At 46.6% G+C, this 20367-nt stretch overlaps 1 protein-coding gene across 3 annotated transcripts in view; it reads left to right on the forward strand.

Annotated features, from left to right (window-relative positions):
• The first annotated feature begins 16048 nt into the window (after positions 1 to 16048).
• Positions 16049 to 20367, forward strand: part of taok1a (TAO kinase 1a) — a 168011-nt gene continuing 163692 nt past the window's right edge. For 2 of the 3 annotated variants that reach the window (XM_060848314.1, XM_060848313.1), the window contains exon 1: positions 16234 to 16354. The gene's annotated coding sequence lies outside the window, so the exon portion shown is untranslated. Of the gene's footprint in view, positions 16213 to 16233; positions 16355 to 20367 lie in introns of those variants that run through there. The other variant, XM_060848312.1, reaches the window with a different exon arrangement.

Raw genomic sequence — 20367 nt, forward strand, 5'->3', positions numbered from 1 at the left:
AACCAATGTAAAACAGCAAGCATGGGGCAGTTGCTGAATAGGATTTGTTGTAACTTTAGACACAAACATTAGAGTTTTGGATGACCTTAAGGTTGCATTGAGTAGTATTTGAAAGTGAAGGCAGAAGTGCAATGGAATTGTCAAGTCTCAAGATAATAAAGCATTATTGTGAGTTTCAACAGCAGACCAGACAAAATTAGGCTCTCTGGCAATGTTATTCTGCTAGAGTTAGGCATATTTGGTTAGAAGCTGACTGCGTGGGTTAAAAGTGACAACAACTCAAACGTATATAGATCTATAAATCTTATGATGCAGCATGAAATTTCAAAAAGAAATAAGTATGGAAGTCATGTTATAGTACTTGTAACATGTCCCATAAACATTATTAGAACTATGTTCACAAAATTAGTAGAACCATAGGATCCCTACAGTGTCGAAGCAGGTCATTTGACCTTTTGAATCCACTCTGGCCCTCCAATGAGCATTCCACCCTACTCTATCTCCATAACCCTGCATCTGCTATGTCTAATCTACCTTGCCTACACATCCCTAGACACTATGGGCAATTTAGCATGGCCAATTCATCTTACCTGAACATTTTTGGACTGTGGGAGGAAATCATAACACTGGGAAGAAACCCACACTGACACAGGGAGAACGTGCAAACTCTACACAATCGCTCGATGGTGGAATCAAACCCAGATCCCTGGCACTGTGAGGCAGCAGTGCTAACCACTGAGCCACCTTGCTACCTCAAACTTCTTGATACTTCTTGATATAAAGAGATGGAAACCAGTCAACCAAGTCAGGAGTCAAGAAACCTGTATCTCCTGTTTTAATTTATACTTATATGAGAAGTTGCACACATTGGAGATGAAAGGGCTCCCTGCAAATATCCTGCTTGGAAAGACAATGAAGGCAGACTCAGAAACACACAAAATAATCTTATTTCAGCAGCTACTTGGCAGAACAGTAGAGAGACAGAAGAAATGAAAAATGGATTTGTAAAGGGCTGGAAGACTCTCTTTCTGTCTCTTTCCCCCGACTCATCTCAAAAGCCAACACTGGTAATAAACAAATCTGAGACAAATCTATCACTGATAACTCAAGTATCCTACAAATTTTGTTATTGCTGAGGATATATGGCTTTAACTAAACAGCCACAGCTCCAGGTTCAGCTAGAACAACTGATAGACTCTAAGAATATTGCAAACTACATATTCTATATCTTCCTGCGATATTAGACACTTTCCCTTCTTAAACATTATACCTGTATTTCTGTTTAGGTTTGATGTCATGTTTTACTATTTCTTTCTAGATAAATAAGTAATAAATTTATTTTTCTTTCACTCAAGAAAACCTGATAATTGGCTCTTTAATTTTGACTAATAATTTTAATTTAATTGTCATATAACTGCATACTCTAAGAATTAAAATATTTGCTGCAACCAAATAAGTGAGTTAAAAAGAGAAAAGCCAATTCACCCCTTCTCCTCTGGAAATAAATTTGATGCATTAATAATGGGGTTAACAACATTTGATATGAAGTATATTTCATTATAAGATGCAGAACTTCATCTGACTTTGTAATACACTAAGGAATGTTCTCTAAAAACACAAAACGTCTAAAACACGTCATTGAATAATACGTTCCACGTATTGTATAACATTTGAACTGCTGTCATTCGAGATCATTTTGATTGTGTAAACTATGTTGGGAAGAGAGAGTCAAAACCTGTTGGCTGTAATATTTGAGTAAGAGAACAAAGGAAGCTGATGCCATTGTTATTATCTGATGCTAGGCATCAGTGATCATCACAACTTGATTTTTTTAATGCTGTATTACTATCCAATAAACAGGTTATTTACTTGTGCTCCAAAGGAAGTTAATTACATGAAAGTGTTGGAATCAAAACAATGATCTGAAAGTGTACCCTGCTTGTGTTGTTTCTTCATTATTTTTAATTGTAATCTAAGATGATTCAGCACCCATAGAAAGTTGTTGTTTACTCTTTAGTAAAATGTTTCTGGTGACCCCTGAGCTTCAGTTGTCATACAGTAATTGCTTGGAAAAGTACACTTAGCAAAATATGCTATTAATAGCAGGTAAAGATATTTACTCATCACAATAATTCATATCAACTAAAATCTTTTATTTTTTAATATTCATTGAATTTGGACAGTATAGATTTTTCTAGTGACGGTAATCATGTATACTTAATCACCATAACAACAAAAAAAAACTACCTTTCAAAATATGGCATATTGAATTTCTTCAAAGTCTTATGCTGAATATCTTGAAATAGAATTGAAAGAAAACTGAACATATGTGACCTTGCAAAGGAAATGAGTCATTGGAAATTGTCACGTAAGGACTTGGAAAACCAGCACACAAAGAAAGATGGTCATAAGGATTCTTCCTTTCAAAAACTAATTGTGACTATTTTAAATGTCTTTCAAGAATAGTATAAATGTGTGAAAATTTTAATTTGTGGTTTTGTTCAGAATTCTAATCAAAATCAAACCTCATTTTTAATGGTTATTTTATAAACTTGACAAACAGTCCTTGATTTGAAAAGGTGTATAGTTTAATACACAATTTTTGTATATGTATATTTGATCTACAGTCAGAGATTAAATAAATCAAACAAATTACTGTCCTAGCTAACTATTTTAGTTTTTTTAACTTAATTTTGAGTGAAGATTTTATGTTTTTTCTTTCACCTAAGTATGTACAAGGTAGCAATGCAACATGGAATTTCATCATAGTATGTTAGTACACAACATATTAGGAATGAATTCTCCTAAGGCAAGACATTTCATAGAATCATTGCATTCTTACAGTGTGGAAGTGGGCCATTTGACCTATCAACTCACACAACAACCCACCAAAGACCATACCACCTAGACCCACACTCCCACCTTGTCCCTGTAACCTGCATTTCCCATGGCCAATTCACTTAACCTGCACACCTTTGGATTGTGGGAGGAAACCCTCGCAGACACGGGGAGAATATGCAAACTCCACATGACAGTCGTCTGAGGGTGGAAACAAATCCGGGTCCCTGGCACTCTGAGGCAGCTGTACTAACCACTGAGCCACTGTGCTGCCAGAAACTTTAAGGTCAAATAATTGCTTAGTGTCTCAGTTTTGCTGAGAAACATAGTAATAATTGGGGTAAAACATTTTATATAATTTCAAAACATACATTATTATTTCTATGCTATGTGTTATGAAAAACTTATTTGTGAAAAAATTTGGTCCAAGCTTGCCTTCCATCAGCCAGAATCTAAAGTATCAGACTTGAGTTACTAAATTGGCCCTCAGTCTGAGTTGAGGAGTTCATTATGGGAAGTATTTACTGTGGATCAGAAGAACCTGTCGGTGAGTTGTTAGTTATTGGAGTGAAATTATATATTATCATCATAGAAAAAGGGAGAGAAAATTCTAATGTTCACTTATTGTACTGCATGTGACTACAATCAACTGCAATTCTCTCAATTTATCAAGAATGTTTTGAAGCACAGAACAGATAATAAAATTAATTTCTGATGCTAGTTGCAGTTTCAATATTGTGGTTTGACAGAATTGTTTTGATATTTTATGTAACACCACTAGCTTTTCAAAGTAAAGTGCCATACAATACTTTCATGATGTGTAGTTACATACTCAGTGATGGTAATGGTAGAATAATGACAGCACAATTACAGATTGACAACATTATTTTTGAATCTCCCAAAGCTCGAAACAGTATGCTTAAAACAAAACTTCCTTAGTTATTAACTAACTTGTTAAATGTATGTAACATACCTAATGAAATCGAAATTTACATATCCCATTAGTTTCCCTATAGCTAAGTTGGTGTAAATTAATTGCATCTTCTTGACATCCAACATTAATTCAGCAGATTTAGAATTAGGATATTAATCTTGGACTTAAGCAGGTTCACAGCAACTTACCTCAGTTGTCTTTGCCCAAAATTGCCGAAGTATTGAAAAGCAAAAGTCTAGATTTTGTGGTCAGCACTGAAATAATTTCATTGGCTTCTGACCTGAAAGAAAGCTGTACATATTGATCTGATGATATTTGTGACATGAATTTTAGCTTGTATAGTGTCGATTTGAACTGGCATTGAATGAAGGAAATTTCAAAGTTTCCAATCATACTGACGTCATAGAGGAGAGTAAACAGCCAATCACCTTGAATGACACACGTTCAGTAAGCCTGGGTGTTAAATATATGGATTATCCTTTTTCCTTTTTTACATAATTTTAGAGAAAGTGAAACAAATATCAAATAGGCAAGCGTTAAATAGAAGTCAAAATAACACAATCATCCCTTTTTGATAAATAATAGCAGTGTCATTTTTCAAATAGTAATGAACAAATTTGACATTTCTGAACTATAAATTAATTTTTGAAAAACTGACTGTTGATGCTTTTTGTCTTAGATTCATCAGAACAATTTGCAAAAACTACCAACGAAACGGGAAAACAACCTTTATGCTATATAAGAGAAGAGAGCTGATTGATTGTCAAACAGACACTGAGGTAGAGGCATTGCCATTCCTTTTACCTTGGTATTCTTGTGAATTGTCTGATGAGTGCAAAATGCAAAGCTCTGTCAAAATATCTATCCTTTTCGGGAACACTCAAGATATGTTGTACCAAATGACCAAATATAAAATTATATTTTCAAGTCCAGAGAGGTTATTCAGCCGTAATTATGTACTTTTTTTAATGGCCTGTAGTCTCCGGCTTTCTGCATCTCCTGCTTATGTCTTTTCTTTGAGTTTGAAATTATCTTTGGCTTTTTTTTTAGTTAACCATGATGATATGTCCCTTGGAAATATAGTATTCTTGGACACATACTTCTCTCCCTCAAGCTATATGTAAAAATTCAATCCCTCTCTTTTGCGCTAATATTATCTTCAATGGTCAGAATCACTCCTTCACTCTTTACCAGTTTGCCATCCTTCCTAAATGTCATATACATTTCAATATCCAGGTCATCCTACAGCCAAATCTCAGTTATGGCCACGAGATCATACTTACTTATTTCCATTTTTACTCCTACTTCATCTGTATTATTTCCAGTGCCAAGTCCATTTAAATATAGTGATTTAAGTTTTTGCCCTTTTATTATTTCTATGCTATCTAGTCTTAACTGCTGATTTGCTCTGTATTCTTTGTCCCTTTCTGTCATTGTCTGTTTATCATTTCCTACATTGATTTCTTCCTCTGTAATCTTTTTCCCACTCTTGGGTTCACACAACCACCCAAATTGGACCCTCCTTGCCACTAGACACAGGTGAGGTGCAGGAAGTCTGGAGGTTGGCTAATGAGGTGCCACTGTTTAAGAAAGGTGGTAAGGACAAGCCAGAGAGCTATAGACCAGTGAGCCTGATGTCAGTGGTGGACAAGTTATTGGAGGGAATCCTGCTGGACAGGATGTACATGTATTTGGAAAGACAAGGACTGATTAGGGATAGTCAACATGGCTTTGTGCTTGGGAAATCATGTCTCACAAACTTGATTGAGTTTTTTGAAGAAGTAACAAAGAGGATTGATGAGGACAGAGCGGTGGATGTAATCTATATGGAATTTTGTAAGGCGTTCGACAAGGTTTCCCTGGGAGGCTGGGGTTTAGCAAGGCTAGATCTCATAGAGTACAGGGAGAACTAGCCATGTGGATACAGAAACTGGCTCAAAGGTAGAAGACAGAGGGTGGTGGTGAAGGGTTGGTTTTCAGACTGGAGGCCTGTGACCAGTAGAGTGCCATAAGGATCGGTGCTGGGTCTCTAATTTTTGTCATGTATATAAATGATTTTGATGTGGGCATAAGAGGTACAGTTAGTAAGTTTGCAGATGACACCAAAATTGGAGGTGTAGTGGACAGCGAAATAGGCTACCTCAGATTACAACAGGATCTGGACCAGATGGGCCAATGGGTAGACAAGTGGCAGATGGAGTTTAATTCAGATAAATGCCAGGTACTGCATTTTGGGAAAGCAAATATTAGCAGGACTTATACACTTAATGGTAAGGTCCTAGGGAGTGTTGCTGAACAGGTTCATAGCTCTTTGAAAATGTAGTTGCAGGTAGATAGGATAGTGAAGAAGGCGTTTGATATGCTTCCCTTTATTGGCCAGAGTATTGAGTACAGGAGTTGGGAGGTCATATTGGGGCTGTACAGGTCATTGGCTAGGCCACTGTTAGAATATTGCATGCTATTCTGGTCTCCTTCCTATCGGACAGATGTTGTGAAGCTTGAAAGGGTTCAGAAAAGATTTACAAGGATGTTGCCAGGTTGGAGGATTTGAGCTATAGGGAGAGGTTGAACAGGCTGGGGCTGTTTTCCCTGGAGCGTCGGAGGCTGAGGGGTGACCTCATAAAGATTTACAAAATTATGAGGGGCATGGATAGGATAATTAGACAAAGTCTTTTCCCTGGGTAAAAAGTGAGGTCTGCAGATGCTTGATTCCTGATGAAGGGCTTCAGCCCGAAACGTCGAATTTCCTGTTCCTTGGATGCTGCCTGACCTGCTGTGCTTTAATCAGCAACACATTTTCAGCTCTTTTCCCTGGGGTCAGGGAGTCCAGAACTAGAGGGCATAGGTCTAGAGTGAGAGGGGAAAAATATAAAAGAGACCTAAGGGGCAAGTTTTTTCACTCAGAGGGTGGTACGTGTATGAAATGAGCTGCCAAAGGAAGTGGTGAAGGCTGGTATAATTGCAACATTTAAAGGCTTTTGGATGGGTATATGAATAGGAAGGGTTTGGAGGGATATGGGACAGTTCCTGGCAAGTGGGACTACATTGGGTTGGGATATCTTGTTGGCATGGATGGGTTGGACCAAAGGGTCTGTTTTCATACTGTAATGACTCTATGACCAATCCCCACACGGTTCAAATGCTAACTGTTTCAACAATACAGATCTCACTTTCCCCAATATTGGTACCAGTGCTCCATGAACTGGAACCCATTCTCCCACACCCAGTCTTTCAGCCATACACTCATCTTGTTTACCTTATGCCAATTTGCACACGGCTCATAATAATCCAGACAATATAATCTTTGAAGTTCTGCATCATAATTTGGTGCTTAGCTCCTCATATTGGTTATGCAGAACCTCTTTCCTAGCTTCACCTATGCCATTTGTGCTTACACAGATCCTTCCCCTCCCACTGCAAGTTCTTCTCCAGCCCAGAGTAGATATCCTGAATCCTGGCACCAGGCACACAACATAGCCATCTGACTCTCACTCTTTGCTGTTAGAACACAGTCATTCTCCCACCATGTTACCCCCTACTACCACAACATTCCTTTTGGCTCCCCCCTACTTAAATAGCTTTCTGTACCTTAGTCATTTTGTTCATCCATCACACAGCACCCAATCTCACCCAAAGAATCTGAGAAAACCTCAAACCTGTTGAGCAATTACGGATGCTAACACTCTTGCACTATAGCCCTCTTGGCTCCCTTATCTGTCTCACTTGCAGTGACACTTTCCTGTGCCTGACCAAATCAGGACGTCCTTTCCAAAGGGGTGCAACTACCCCCTGGTCCAAATCGCAATGTCTGTAATGCAGACTCCAGCTCATAAGCTGTGAGTCAAAGCTGCTCAAACTTCAAACACTTACTGCATAGTATACCCTGGATCATAAAGGTATCCATGAGCTCCCACATGCTGCAGCTTTGATACACCACCTGTACTGCCATTCTTAATGAATTTTAATTAATTATTTAGCTGTACTATTCACTTTTAATGTTGCTTTGAATGTATTTTATTCATTTTGCTGCCAACATTTATGGTATGTCCAAAAATTGAAAGTAGAATATGCTTTAACCAATGAATAGGTATTCACAAAACAGCTTGTTCCTACCCTGTGTTTTCGGTGAACATCATTTTGGTCAGTTTTTTAATTTTTTGGGGGTTCATCGATGACTTCCTGTAGGTGTTTCTTGCAGATCCGGCTGTCTCCAGTCCTGGAATTTGTGAGAAGATTCTGACCTTCACCCTCTTTTATCCACTGCCCATCTAGAGTTGCCTCCCACAGAACCAACCATCTCCACTCCCAAAACCTAGGTTGGTAGTAACCTAGATTGGTAGTAACCTAGATAGCACTTGTCTGCTTTGAAAGGAATTGAATTGCGTGAAATTATCTTTTGCTTACCATAAATGATTTGACCCTGCAGAGGCCAGTATCTATTGTTTAATCCCAACTGCAAATGCACCTTATCACTTAGCTATTTCTTAGTTTTTCCTATTGTTTTATAAAATTAAAGTTATACATTGATGGAAGCCTTCGCAACATCTGATGCTCTTCATTCAATCATGATAGACTTTCATGTTAGTATAGGCATTAAGGTAAGAACAGTCATCCTTCAGACAGGGTTACATGTGCTCATAAGGATAGCTGGCTTGTCAAGTTTAATTCTTGTAGCTGCAACTAAACTAGTAGACAATCACACAGCTGATGATGAAAAGAGAACAGGCATTTCCAAATGTCTATTATAATAAAGATTCACCATGCTACCTGTGTATCCTCAGAAGGATTTTGTTATCTTTTTCCTCCCATTACGTCTAGATTACTTTCCTGGGTCTGCAGATGGCTAACTTTCATGGGGTTGAGGATTGCAAGATGCAGGTAAGATGCAGGTGTCTCTGAAGTGTTGTGAGACTGGACCTTTGAAGGGGCTCCCATATGTGGCTCCTCCTCCTGCCTGGTGCCTATTGGAACTATCTTGACTCCTTGTGAGGAAAAGGTGCCTGGAGTGAAGCTGTTGTTCTCCTGTCAACATGCTGTTCACGCTCAATACCAATGCCTCCTGTGATAGAATGCAAGTCTGGCAGACACCACGTGTGCTGGACCTGGCTCTTCATGGAAGCTGCCAACCATTTGATGGAGACAGTCAGGTGCATGCATGCTGGAACTCATTACAAGTGGCATGAGTGGACACGTCCAATTTTCTATCTGTGTGCCTCCACTAAACCAGGCTGGTGCTTTTGTGTCTTGTTGTCACTTTAATGAAGTTATTAATGACTAATACAATGGGGGTTTTCTCCAGCCTAATGCTGAGCAGGGATGTGATTTCCAACAGTTCTCCAAGTGCCAATGACCTGGGGATATTTCTTCCTGAGCCGGCTGGGAGACATGGCAAAGATGTTTTTGGAAATCTCTGCTTTGTTATCACTTTGCCACAACACCTTACTCAAATTTCCTGCAATATTTATAATAATGAAGATCACTTGACAGTTGAATTCTAGCTTGATGACCAGCACTAGATGTGCTACTCCTAAAGATAACAATTCTGTCCCTGCAGCACCAATCTTCCATTTTCTCCTCTAGTTTGTGTTAAGTTCAGTGTTTGATGTTTTCCCTTGAATACCATATACCTGTTTTTTCCAGCAGAGGTCAGTGGATAGTGATCAGAATAACAACAATAATCATTTTTCCCAATCTAGTCCAGAAACATGGACATCAAAAGTACTTTGTTTGCAGACACCTCAGTTGTGATGAGTAAAGAATGGGAATTGAAATGAGATCTTTTCTCGCTTAATCTTTTTAATTACTTTCCTGTAGCAATAAGGTATGTATTGAATCAATGTTATGGTTGACTGAGTAAGATTCCTTGTCAGAGTGGAACACATACTACTACAACGCTTAAGAAAAATGTGTTATATTTCTTCAGGGAAATGGATATGATTTATATGCCAGTGGAGAAAACGCAAACTACTTGACTGAATATTTATCTATAGTAATGATCTGGATGGGTATATGAATAGGAAAGGTTTAGAAAGATATGGGCCCAGTGCTGACAAATGGGCTAAATTAGGTTAGGATATTCGGTCGGTATTGACAAGTTGGACTGAAGGGATCTGTTTCCACGCTGTACATCTCTATAACTCTATGATTCTATGACAACTTTAAAGTACAAAGTTAAAATGGAAAGACAGTTGGCTTACTAATGGTGCCATGTGTAGCACTGAATTATGCACATTCTAAAATCCTACATTTTGAGACTCAACCTGTATCAAGTTGTCTGCTCTCAGCTGGACAGTGTGTGCAGATCACAATTTGCCTCAACAGCACTGGGCTAGGAATGTGGAAAAGTTTCTGGCGATGGCCTGATCTATTGTGTGTTGGTGGATAATGAGGAGGAGGACCAATGGGGTGGGAGGAGTTGCACATGCCCCTTTTGGTCGCAGCAGGCTGGTTTTGATATCAGAAGGCCAGAATGCACTTTCAGGCAGTGGGAAGAAACTGTTTCAGTCCAGTACAGAAAGAAAGAGAGTCCGTGTTTAGTTTCAACAGTGTAACCTGAGCCTTCCCTGTTCACACTGGTACATCGGCCTGAAGTGGGGGAAGGAGGACGAAGGAGAGAAAAAGTGAAAGCTGCAAAAAGTCTAGTCCTGGAGCTTGAATGTTAAGAGGAGAGAGTGAGAAGGTAGAGAGTGAGAGAGTGGGGAGGGAGAGAGAGTGGGGAGGGAGAGAGAGTGGGGAGGGAGAGACAGAGTGTGGGGAGGAAGGGAGAGAGAGTGCGGAGGGTGGAGGGAGGGAGAGAGAGTGGGGAGGGAGGGAGAGAGAGTGGGGAGGGAGGGGGAGGGAGGGGGAGGGAGGGAGAGGGGGAGAGAGAGGAGGGAGAGATGAGTGTGGGGAGGGAGGGAGAGAGTGGGGACAGAGAGAGAGCGCAGAGAGAGGGAAAGGGGGAGAGAGAGAGAGAGCGTGGAGGGAGAAAGAGAGAGTGTGTGGGGAGGGAGGGAGAGAGAGTGGGGAGGGAGAGAGAGTGGGGAGGGAGAGAGAGTGGGGAGGGAGAGAGAGAGTGGGGAGGGAGAGAGAGTGTGGGGAGGGAGGGAGGGAGGGAGAGAGAGTGGGGAGGGGGAGAGAGTGTGGGGAGGGAGGGAGGGAGAGAGAGTGGGGAGGGGGAGAGAGAGAATGGGGAGGGAGGGGGGAGGGAGAGAGGAGGGGGAGGGAAAGAGAGTGGGGAGGGGGAAAGAGTGGGGAGGGGGAGAGAGTGGGGAGGGGGAGAGAGTGGGGAGGGGGAGAGAGTGGGGAGGGGGAGAGAGTGGGGAGGGGGAGGGGGAGAGAGTGGGGAGGGGGAGGGGGAGAGAGTGGGGAGGGGGAGAGAGTGGGGAGGGGGAGGGGGAGAGAGTGGGGAGGGGGAGAGAGAGAGTGTGTGGAGGGAGGGAGAGAGAGAGTGGAGGGAGGGAGAGAGAGAGTGGAGGGAGGGAGAGAGAGAGTGAAGGGGGAAGAGAGAGAGAGAGAGAGTGCGGAGGGAGGGAAAGAGAGAGAGAGCGGAGGGAGAAAGAGAGAGAGTGTGGGGAGGGAGGGAGAGAGAGTGGAGAGGGAGGGAGAGAGTGGGGAGGGAGAGAGAGAGCGTGGGGAGGGGGAGAGAGAGTGGGGAGGGAGGGGGAGAGAGAGTGGGGAGGGAGGGAAGGAGAGAGAGTGCGGAGGGAGGGAGAGAGAGAGAGAGAGAGAGTGGGGAGTGGGAGAGAGAGAGTGTGGGGAGGGGAGAGAGAGTGTGGGGAGGGGTGAGAGAGTGTGGGGAGGGGTGAGAGAGTGTGGGGAGGGGTGAGAGAGAGTGGGGAGGGGGAGAGAGAGAGAGCGTGGGGAGGGGGGAGAGAGAGTGCGGAGGGAAGGAGGGAGAGAGAGAGTGTGGGGAGGGAAGGAGGGAGGGAGAGAGAGAGAGAGAGTGGGGAGGGAAGGAGGGAGAGAGAGAGTGGGGAGGGGGAAGAGAGAGAGAGAGTGCAGAGGGAGGGAAAGAGAGAGAGAGTGGGGAGGGGGAGAGAGAGATAGAGAGTGGGGAGGGGGAGGGGGAGGGGGAGGGGGAGGGGGAGGGGGAGGGGGAGGGGAGGGAGGGGGGGAGGGAGAGGGAGAGGGGAGGGAGGAAAAGAGAGTGGGCAGGGAAAGAGAGTGGGCAGGGAAGGAAAGTGGGGAGCGGGAGAGAGTGGGGAGGGGGGGAGAGAGTGGGGGGGGGGAGAGAGTGAGGGGGAGGGGGAGAGTGTGGGAGAGAGAGAGGAGGGAGGGAAAGAGAGAGAGAGTGCGGAGGGAGAAAGAGAGAGTGGGAGGGAGGGAGGGAGGGAGAGAGAGTGTGGGGAGGGAGAGAGTGGGGAGGGAGGGAGAGAGAGTGTGGGAGGGAGAGAAAGAGAGAGAGAGAGTGGGAGGGAGGGAGGGAGGGAGAGAGAGTGTGGGGAGGGAGAGAGTGGGGAGGGAGGGAGAGAAAGAGTGGGGAGGGAGAGAAAGAGTGGGGAGGGAGAGAAAGAGTGGGGAGGGAGGGAAAGAGTGAGACTGTGGAGGGAGGGAAAGAGAGAGAGAGCAGAGGGAGAAAGAGAGAGAGAGTGTGGGGAGGGAGAGAGTGTGGGGAGGGAGAGAGAGAGTGTGGGGAGGGAGTGGGGAGGGAGAGGGGAGGGAGAGGGAGAGGGGGAGGGGGAGGGGGAGGGGGAGAGAGAGAGAGTGGGGGGGAGGGGGAGGGGGAGGGGGAGGGGGAGGGGGAGGGGGGAGGGGGAGGGGGAGTGGGGAGGGGGAGGGGGGAGGGAGAGGGGGAGGGAGAGGGAGAGAGAGAGAGCGTGGGGGTGAGGGGGGTAGGGAGAGGGGAAGGGAGAGAGAGAGAGCGTGGGGGGAGGGGAGGGAGAGGGGGAGAGAGAGAGAGTGGGGAGAGAGAGAGAGTGGGGAGGGAGAGAGTGGGGAGTGGGAGAGGAGAGAGAGAGAGTGGGGAGGGAGAGAGAGACTGCGGAGGGAGGGAAAGAGAGAGACTGCGGAGGGAGGGAGAGAGAGAGAGGGGGAGGGGGAGAGAGAGACTGCGGAGGGGGAGAGAGAGAGTGGGGAGGGAGGGAGTGAGAGAGAGCGGAGGGAGGGAAAGAGAGAGAGTGTGTGTGGAGGGAGGGAGAGTGTGTGGGGAGGAAGGGGGAGAGAGAGTGGGGAGGGAGAGAGAGAGATAGAGAGTGGGGAGGGGGAGGGGGAGGGGGAGGGGGAGGGAGGGTGGGGAGGGACGGGGAGGCAGAGGGGAGGGGGAGGGGGAGGGGGAGGGAGGAAAAGAGAGTGGGCAGGGAAGGAAAGTGGGGAGCGGGAGAGAGTGGGGAGGGGGAGAGAGTGGGGAGGGGGAGAGAGTGGGGAGGGGGAGAGAGTGGGGAGGGGGAGAGAGTGGGGAGGGGGAGAGAGTGGGAGAGAGAGGAGGGAGGGAAAGAGAGAGAGAGTGCGGAGGGAGAGAGAAAGAGAGAGTGTGGGAGGGAGGGAGAGAGTGGGGAGGGAGGGAGAGAGTGGGGAGGGAGGGAGAGAGTGGGGAGGGAGGGAAAGAGAGAGACTGTGGAGGGAGGGAAAGAGAGAGTGGAGGGAGAAAGAGAGAGAGAGTGTGGGGAGGGAGAGAGTGTGGGGAGGGAGGGAGGGAGAGAGTGGGGAGGGAGAGAGAGAGTGTGGGGAGGGAGAGGGGAGGCAGAGGGGAGGGGGAGGCAGAGGGGAGGGGGAGGGGGAGGGGGAGGGAGAGGGAGAGGGAGAGGGGGAGGGGGAGGGAGAGGGGGAGGGAGAGGGAGAGGAGAGGGGGAGGGGGAGGGAGAGGGAGAGGGGGAGGGGGAGGGGAGGGAGAGGGGGAGGGAGAGGGAGAGGGAGAGGGGGAGGGGGAGGGAGAGGGAGAGGGGGAGGGGGAGGGGGAGGGAGAGGGAGAGGGGGAGGGAGAGGGAGAGGGAGAGGGGGAGGGGGAGGGGGAGGGGGAGGGGGAGGGAGAGGGGGAGGGGGAGGGGGAGGGGGAGGGGGAGGGGGAGGGAGAGGGGGAGGGGGAGGGGGAGGGAGAGGGGGAGGGAAAGGGGGAGGGGGAGGGGGAGTGGGGGGGAGGGGGAGGGGGGGGGAGGGGGAGGGGGGGAGGGGGAGGGGGGGAGGGGGAGGGGGGGGGGGGAGGGGGAGGAGGGGGGGGAGGGGGAGGGGGAGGGGGAGGGGGAGGGGGAGGGGGAGGAGGGGGGGGGAGGGGGAGGGAGAGGGGGAGGGAGAGGGAGAGGGGGAGGGAGAGGGAGAGAGAGAGCATGGGGGGGAGGGAGAGAGAGAGAGAGCGTGGGGGAAGGGGGGAGGGGGAGGGAGAGAGAGAGAGAGTGGGGAGGGAGAGAGAGTGGGGAGGGAGAGAGAGTGGGGAGGGGGAGAGGAGGGAGAGAGAGTGGGGAGGGGGAGAGGAGGGAGAGAGAGTGGGGAGGAGGAGAGGAGGGAGAGAGTCGGGAGGGAGTCGGGAGGGAGTCGGGAGGGAGAGAGAGTGGGGAGGGAAGGAAAGTGGGCAGGGAAGGAAAGTGGGGAGCGGGAGAGAGTGGGGAGGGGAGAGAGTGGGGAGCGGGAGAGGAGGGAGAGAGAGTGAGGAGGGGAGAGAGTGGGGAGCGGGAGAGGAGGGAGAGAGAGTGGGGAGGGAGAGTGAGTGGGGAGGGGGAGAGAGTGGGGAGGGGGAGAGAGTGGGGAGGGGGAGAGAGTGGGAGGGGGGGAGAGGGAGAGAGAGTGAGGAGGGGAGAGAGTGGGGAGTGGGGAGCGGGAGAGGAGGGAGAGAGAGTGGGGAGGGAGAGAGAGTGGGGAGGGGGGAGAGAGTGGGGAGGGGGAGAGAGTGGGGAGGGAGAGAGAGAGAGGAGGGGGGAAGAGAGAGAGTGTGGAGGGAGAAAGAGAGAGAGTGTGGGAGGGAGAGAGTGGGGAGGGAGAGGGAGAGAGTGGGGAGGGAGAGAGAGAGAGTGGGGAGGGAGAGAGAGAGTGGGGAGGGAGAGAGAGAGAGAGTGGGGAGGGAGAGAGAGAGAGTGGGGAGGGAGAGAGAGTGGGGAGGGAGAGAGAGAGTGGGGAGGGAGAGAGAGAGTGGGGAGGGAGAGAGAGTGGGGAGCGGGAGAGGAGGGAGAGAGAGTGAGGAGGGGAGAGAGTGGGGAGCGGGAGAGGAGGGGGAGAGAGTGGGGAGGGGGAGAGAGTGGGGAGGGGGGAGGGGAGAGAGAGGGGAGGGGGGAAGAGAGAGAGTGTGGAGGGAGAGAGTGGGGTGGGAGGGAGAGAGTGGGGAGGGAGGGAGAGAGTGGGGAGGGAGGGAGAGAGTGGGGAGGGAGGGAGGGAGAGAGTGGGGAGGGAGGGAGGGAGAGAGTGGGGAGGGAGGGAGGGAGAGAGTGGGGAGGGAGGGAGGGAGAGAGTGGGGAGGGAGAGAGTGGGGAGGGAGGGAGAGAGAGTGGGGAGGGAGAGAGAGACTGCGGAGGGAGGGAAAGAGAGAGACTGCGGAGGGAGGGAAAGAGAGAGAGGGGGGAGGGGGAGAGAGAGACTGCGGAGGGGGAGAGAGAGAGTGGGGAGGGAGGGAGTGAGAGAGTGGGGAGGGAAAGAGAGAGAGCGGAGGGAGGGAAAGAGAGAGAGTGTGTGTGGAGGGAGGGAGAGTGTGTGTGGAGGGAGGGAGAGTGTGTGGGGAGGGAGGGAGAGAGAGTGCAGAGGGAGGGAAAGAGAGAGAAAATGGGGAGGGAGGGAAGAGAGAGAGAGAGTGTGAAGGGAGGGAAAGAGTGTGGGGAGGGAGGGAGAGAGTGGGGAGGGAGAAGAGGGAGAATGAAGCGGGGAAGAAAGGTGAAGAGTGGGGGCTAGGTGAAAATGAATGGGGGAGAAACGGGGAGAGTTGGAAATGGGGAGAATGGAGGAGGAGGGAGAACATGAACGTGAAAGGGAATCTGGAAGAGGTTCACGGAGAAAGGAGGGAAGAGACAGCGGAGAGCAGGGAGGTGGAGCTCCCTGGGTGGGGGCGGGGCTTGAGCGTGAGGGGCGGGGCTCGGGCATGGAGGCGGGGCGGAGCTGGAATCTCGCGAGGGGCAGCGCGCGGGGCGGGTGCACGGGATTTGCGGGGCTGCGGTTGGAGCGACAGCGGAGGCAGAGGGAGAGGGAAAGGAGGAGGTGGTGGATAGAAACAAGTCCCTCCATCAAGACCCCATTGAAAACAAACAGAAAAAAACACCCTTTTAAATATATATATATTCACACACGACATCGAAAACACCAGGCGGGGGTTGGGGGTTGTCCCTCTCCGTTTTGTTTTTGAAGGTGTTGGGGGGGAGGGGGAAGTGAAGGCGGAGAAGGAAGGGAAGGGGATCCACCGAGAGACCCAGGGCTGGAGTTGTCGAGTTCGTCTGCTCTCCCTGGACCCGGGGGAGGGCGGAGAGACCGCCAACTGGGGCGGATGCTGGAAGTGGCGGCGGCGGTGGCTGCGGCGGCCGGAGACGGCGAGGCCGAGAGCAGTCTGTGAGGTAAATGTGCGCATAATCCGTCCCTTCACTTCCGCCATCTTGAGGGAGAGAGAGAGAGGGGAGAAAAATTGGGAGGAGTTTTTGCTCCACTTCTGACAATTTTCTCCTCGATTTGTGGCCGGATTGCAGTCGCTTCACATTGGTGAGTCCCAGGGTTTTCTTATTTTCTTACCTTTCTCCCCTCCGCCTTCCCTCCCCTCCCTTCCCCTCCCAGTAAAATTATATCATTCACCCCCTCACACACACCCCCTTCAAACCACACCACCCTCTTCACCCATAAATTCTCCTCAATGACTGTATATTTTAATTAGGGGGAAATGCAGGATCCCGATGCCCCAAATTCCTTCTCTCTTTCTTTCTCTCTCCCCCCTCCCCTCCTCACTGTCTCTGACTGCAATGCTGGTACGAGCTTGCGTACATCCGTCATGTCTGTTTGTCAGAGAGGGGGAGAAAAAACATTAGGATAAAGAAAGCCTTTATTAGAATGGCAGCGTCTGTGTTTTTCACCACTTTTTAAAAAATGAACGGTTTTCACTCAGTTGCGGGTCATTATTAGTTGAACGTTTTTCGAGTGTTTACAAACCTGCAAAAGAGTCGTGACAGTATTCTCGAAGGTTGGTGTTTACGATCTTTTTTCCAGAGAATTTTATGGGCCCCCTCCCTCTTTTTGGACCGTGTAAATTCCTTCAATTACAAAAAGCAAGCCTTCCCCCACGCCTTCCAGTTCTGTCAGTATTGATAAATACTGCGCTGCATTGAGAATAATTTAAAAGTCCAATATAGGATGAGGGAGGATTGTAATCATGCTGAAAAAGGGTACCTTCATTTTAATGTTTTGATATCTGAATTTGGGGTATAAAATTCTCCAACATAATTTTAATGAGTTAGTCGTCGTTTTGAATAAAATAAAACAAAAGCATTTACAGCCATAAACGGACCTTTAACTTGTGCAATGCTTGACATTTTGCTAGCCCTAGATGTTTATGATTTATTCTTAGATTGTGTAAATTGTTGATTAATATAGGCTGAACAAATATTTTTGAACATAAATTGCTAGAATTCTGTAAACTCCTATATCTGGAGTAAATTGTATTATTTTAATGTCATTTGTTTCTCAAAAAATGATTACCTACAATATATTTGTCTTCAAGGAGATTGTGGTACAGTGCTAATGTCAATGGACTAATAAGCCAGAGGTGCAGAGAGGTTCACTCCTAACTTGCTGATGAAATTTAGGTTCAACAAATTAAAAGTATGGAATTGAAAATTAGTGTCAGGAATGATGAAACTGTCAATTGTCATTTACTTAAAAAATTTAGTTTACTAGTCTAATTTTGGGCAAGTGTTCTGAATTCCTTAGCTGGTCTGGCCTAAACGTACCTCCAGAATCCTGAACTACCCTCAAACTGCTGAGGAAACCACTCAGTTACACAAAATTCTTATAAATACCAAATAGACTTCAAGAAAGTGTTTCATAATCATCTTCTCAAGGGCAGTTATGCCAAACAAGTAGAGGTATAGGTTGTGATTTCATTCCAGATTTTCAACATGATACACAATCTCTGAATCAATATGTATAGAAATATTAATATTTCAAGGAAGTAATGAGCTAGTATTGGAGACAACTGATTGGTGTTTCTCACCCTATGAACCTGTAAGGTTTTGTGCAGCCTGTGATAAATAGTGGTGATGACACACTTGTGGGTTGATGTAGATAATCCAAAGTTAACTCCAAATTCAGTTATTCATTGCATTATGTAACAAGGGAAAAACTGCAGAAGGTGTAACACCTGACCCTTCACTCCTCCCTGCTCACAATCCGAGGTCCTAAAGTCTTTCCAGGTGAAGCAGCATTTCACCTATACCACCTCCAGTTGTGTGTATTGTATTTGCTGCACTCAGCATTGCTTACTTTACATTGGAGAGACTAAACGCAGACTGGGTGACTTCTTTGTGGGACACCTCTGGTCAGTGCACAAGCAGGGCCATGGCTTTGCCATAGCCGGTCATTTTAACACAGTGTCCTGCTCGCATGCTCATCCGTCTATCCTCTGGATATAGATTTACATCCAGAACTCAACCTGAGCTACAACTCTTCTCAAAACTCGCTAAGGCTTACCCTCTGCATGCTGCACTGTACCAGTGAATCACAGAGCAAACTGGAGGACCAACATCTCATCTTCAGACTAGATACTTTACAGCCTTCTGGACTTAATATTGAATTCAACACCTTTAGATAACGAACCAGCTCCCATATCTTCCCTTTGTTTTAGCTGCTTATTAGGTCTTCCCTCCCCTCACCCCATCCCAATGAGATCTAGCTGTTCTTTCGTGTTTGGTGGGAGACGCACCATTGTTCTGCCGTTTTCATATTCCGATCACTTAACCTGAACTATCAATGTGTTTCTATGTCAACATCCTATTTCTACTAACCCACCCCCAAATCAAAACAGCAGAAATGCTGTCCCTCCACATTTCACTTCAGCTCTGATGAAGAGTCATGTGATAGTGAAGAAGGCATTTGGTATGCTTTTTTTTGGACATAGCATTGAATATAGGAGTTGGGAAATCATGTTGCGGCTGTACAGGATATTGGTTAGGTCACTTTTAGAATATTGTGTGTAATTCTGGTCTGTCTACCATCGAAAGGATGTTGTGAAATTTGAAAGGGTTCAGAAAAGATTTGCAAGGATATTGCTAGGGTTGGAGGTTTTAGGCTACAGGGAGAGGCTGAATAGGCTGGGGCTGTTTTCCCTGGAGTGTTGGAGACTGAGGGGTGATCTTATAGAAGTTTATAAAATCATGAGTGCCATGGATAGAGTAAATAGACAAGTCTTTTCCCTGGGGTGGGGAAGTGCAGAACTTGAGGGCATATGTTTATGGTGAGAGAGGAAAAATTAAAAGGGACCTAAGGGGCAATTTTTTTTATGCAGAGGGTGGTGTGTGTAGGGAATGAGCTGTCATTTGAAGCGGTGGAGGTTGGTGCAATTACATTTAAAAGGATAGATGTATAAATAGGAAGGGTTTAGAGTGAAATGGTCCAAGCGATGGCAAATGCGACTAGATTAGGTTAGGATATCTGGTCGGCTTGGACGAGTCGGATTGGAGGGTCTATTTTCATGCTGTGCGTCTCTATAACTTATGTAGACTTGAAAAATTAGTTTGCTGTCTCTCCATGGATGCTACCTGACCTGCTGTGATCTCCAGCAGTTGTTGCTTTCAGTAAAAGGAAAATCTAGCACGTGTATACATGGTGAATAATGATTTCTGGGAGTTGTAGCAAAGCAATATTGTGAAGGAGGGGTTCAGATGACAGAAAACATTTCAGACCTTTCATCTGACCGCCCCCCCCATTAGTTAACTGCTGTGACATTTCTTTATATTTTTTTTGTTCAGTTTTGACTTTTCCGCAAGACTGTTGACTGCAGCTGCGAGTTTGTATTGTATGCTGGTACAATTGCAACATTTAAGAGGCATTTGGATGGGCCTATGAATAGGAAAGGTTTGGAGGGATATGGGCCGGATGCTGACAGGTGGGACTAGATTGGGTTGGGATATCTGGTCGGCATGGACGGGTTGGACCGAAGGGTCTGTTTCCGTGCTGTACATCTCTATGACTTTTAAGTTCATGGAAAACTTTTCGTTGGTGTGTAGGTTATGCCCTCATTTTTATAGCCTGGAAGTTGGAACATGGGAGAATTACTTTCAGGATTTTTCCAAAAAAGTATGATGTTTAAACCTGTGCAGAACTTTTCAAGGCATCTGTAGTTGAAAAACACCTGAACGTTAAACTTGAGTGAAGTTTAATGATTAAAATGCTGCATTTTAGTAGTGAAGAGGGGGTTTTGCTGGTAATTTAACATGGGTGAATTCTAAACTAAATCTATTGCTATACAGTGAAGAAAGTATTTGTAATAGCTAAATTGATATACTGCTTGTATTGAACCTAAATAAAGAAGTATTAAATTCTATCATTTCAGATGGCATCATCAGGAAGAAAATAGTATAATTTTATTACAAGGTTTATAGAGGATTAGTTAATTGTTAATCATCCAAATGATTATTTGTCACAAGTTCAGTTTTGACTTGGAAGTTGGAAAATGACATTTTTCTCAAAATTCAAATTTGATTTTGCGAAGAGAAAACTATATTTTT

Source organism: Hemiscyllium ocellatum, chromosome 31, assembly GCF_020745735.1.
Source record: "Hemiscyllium ocellatum isolate sHemOce1 chromosome 31, sHemOce1.pat.X.cur, whole genome shotgun sequence".
Classification (NCBI taxonomy): domain Eukaryota; kingdom Metazoa; phylum Chordata; class Chondrichthyes; order Orectolobiformes; family Hemiscylliidae; genus Hemiscyllium; species Hemiscyllium ocellatum.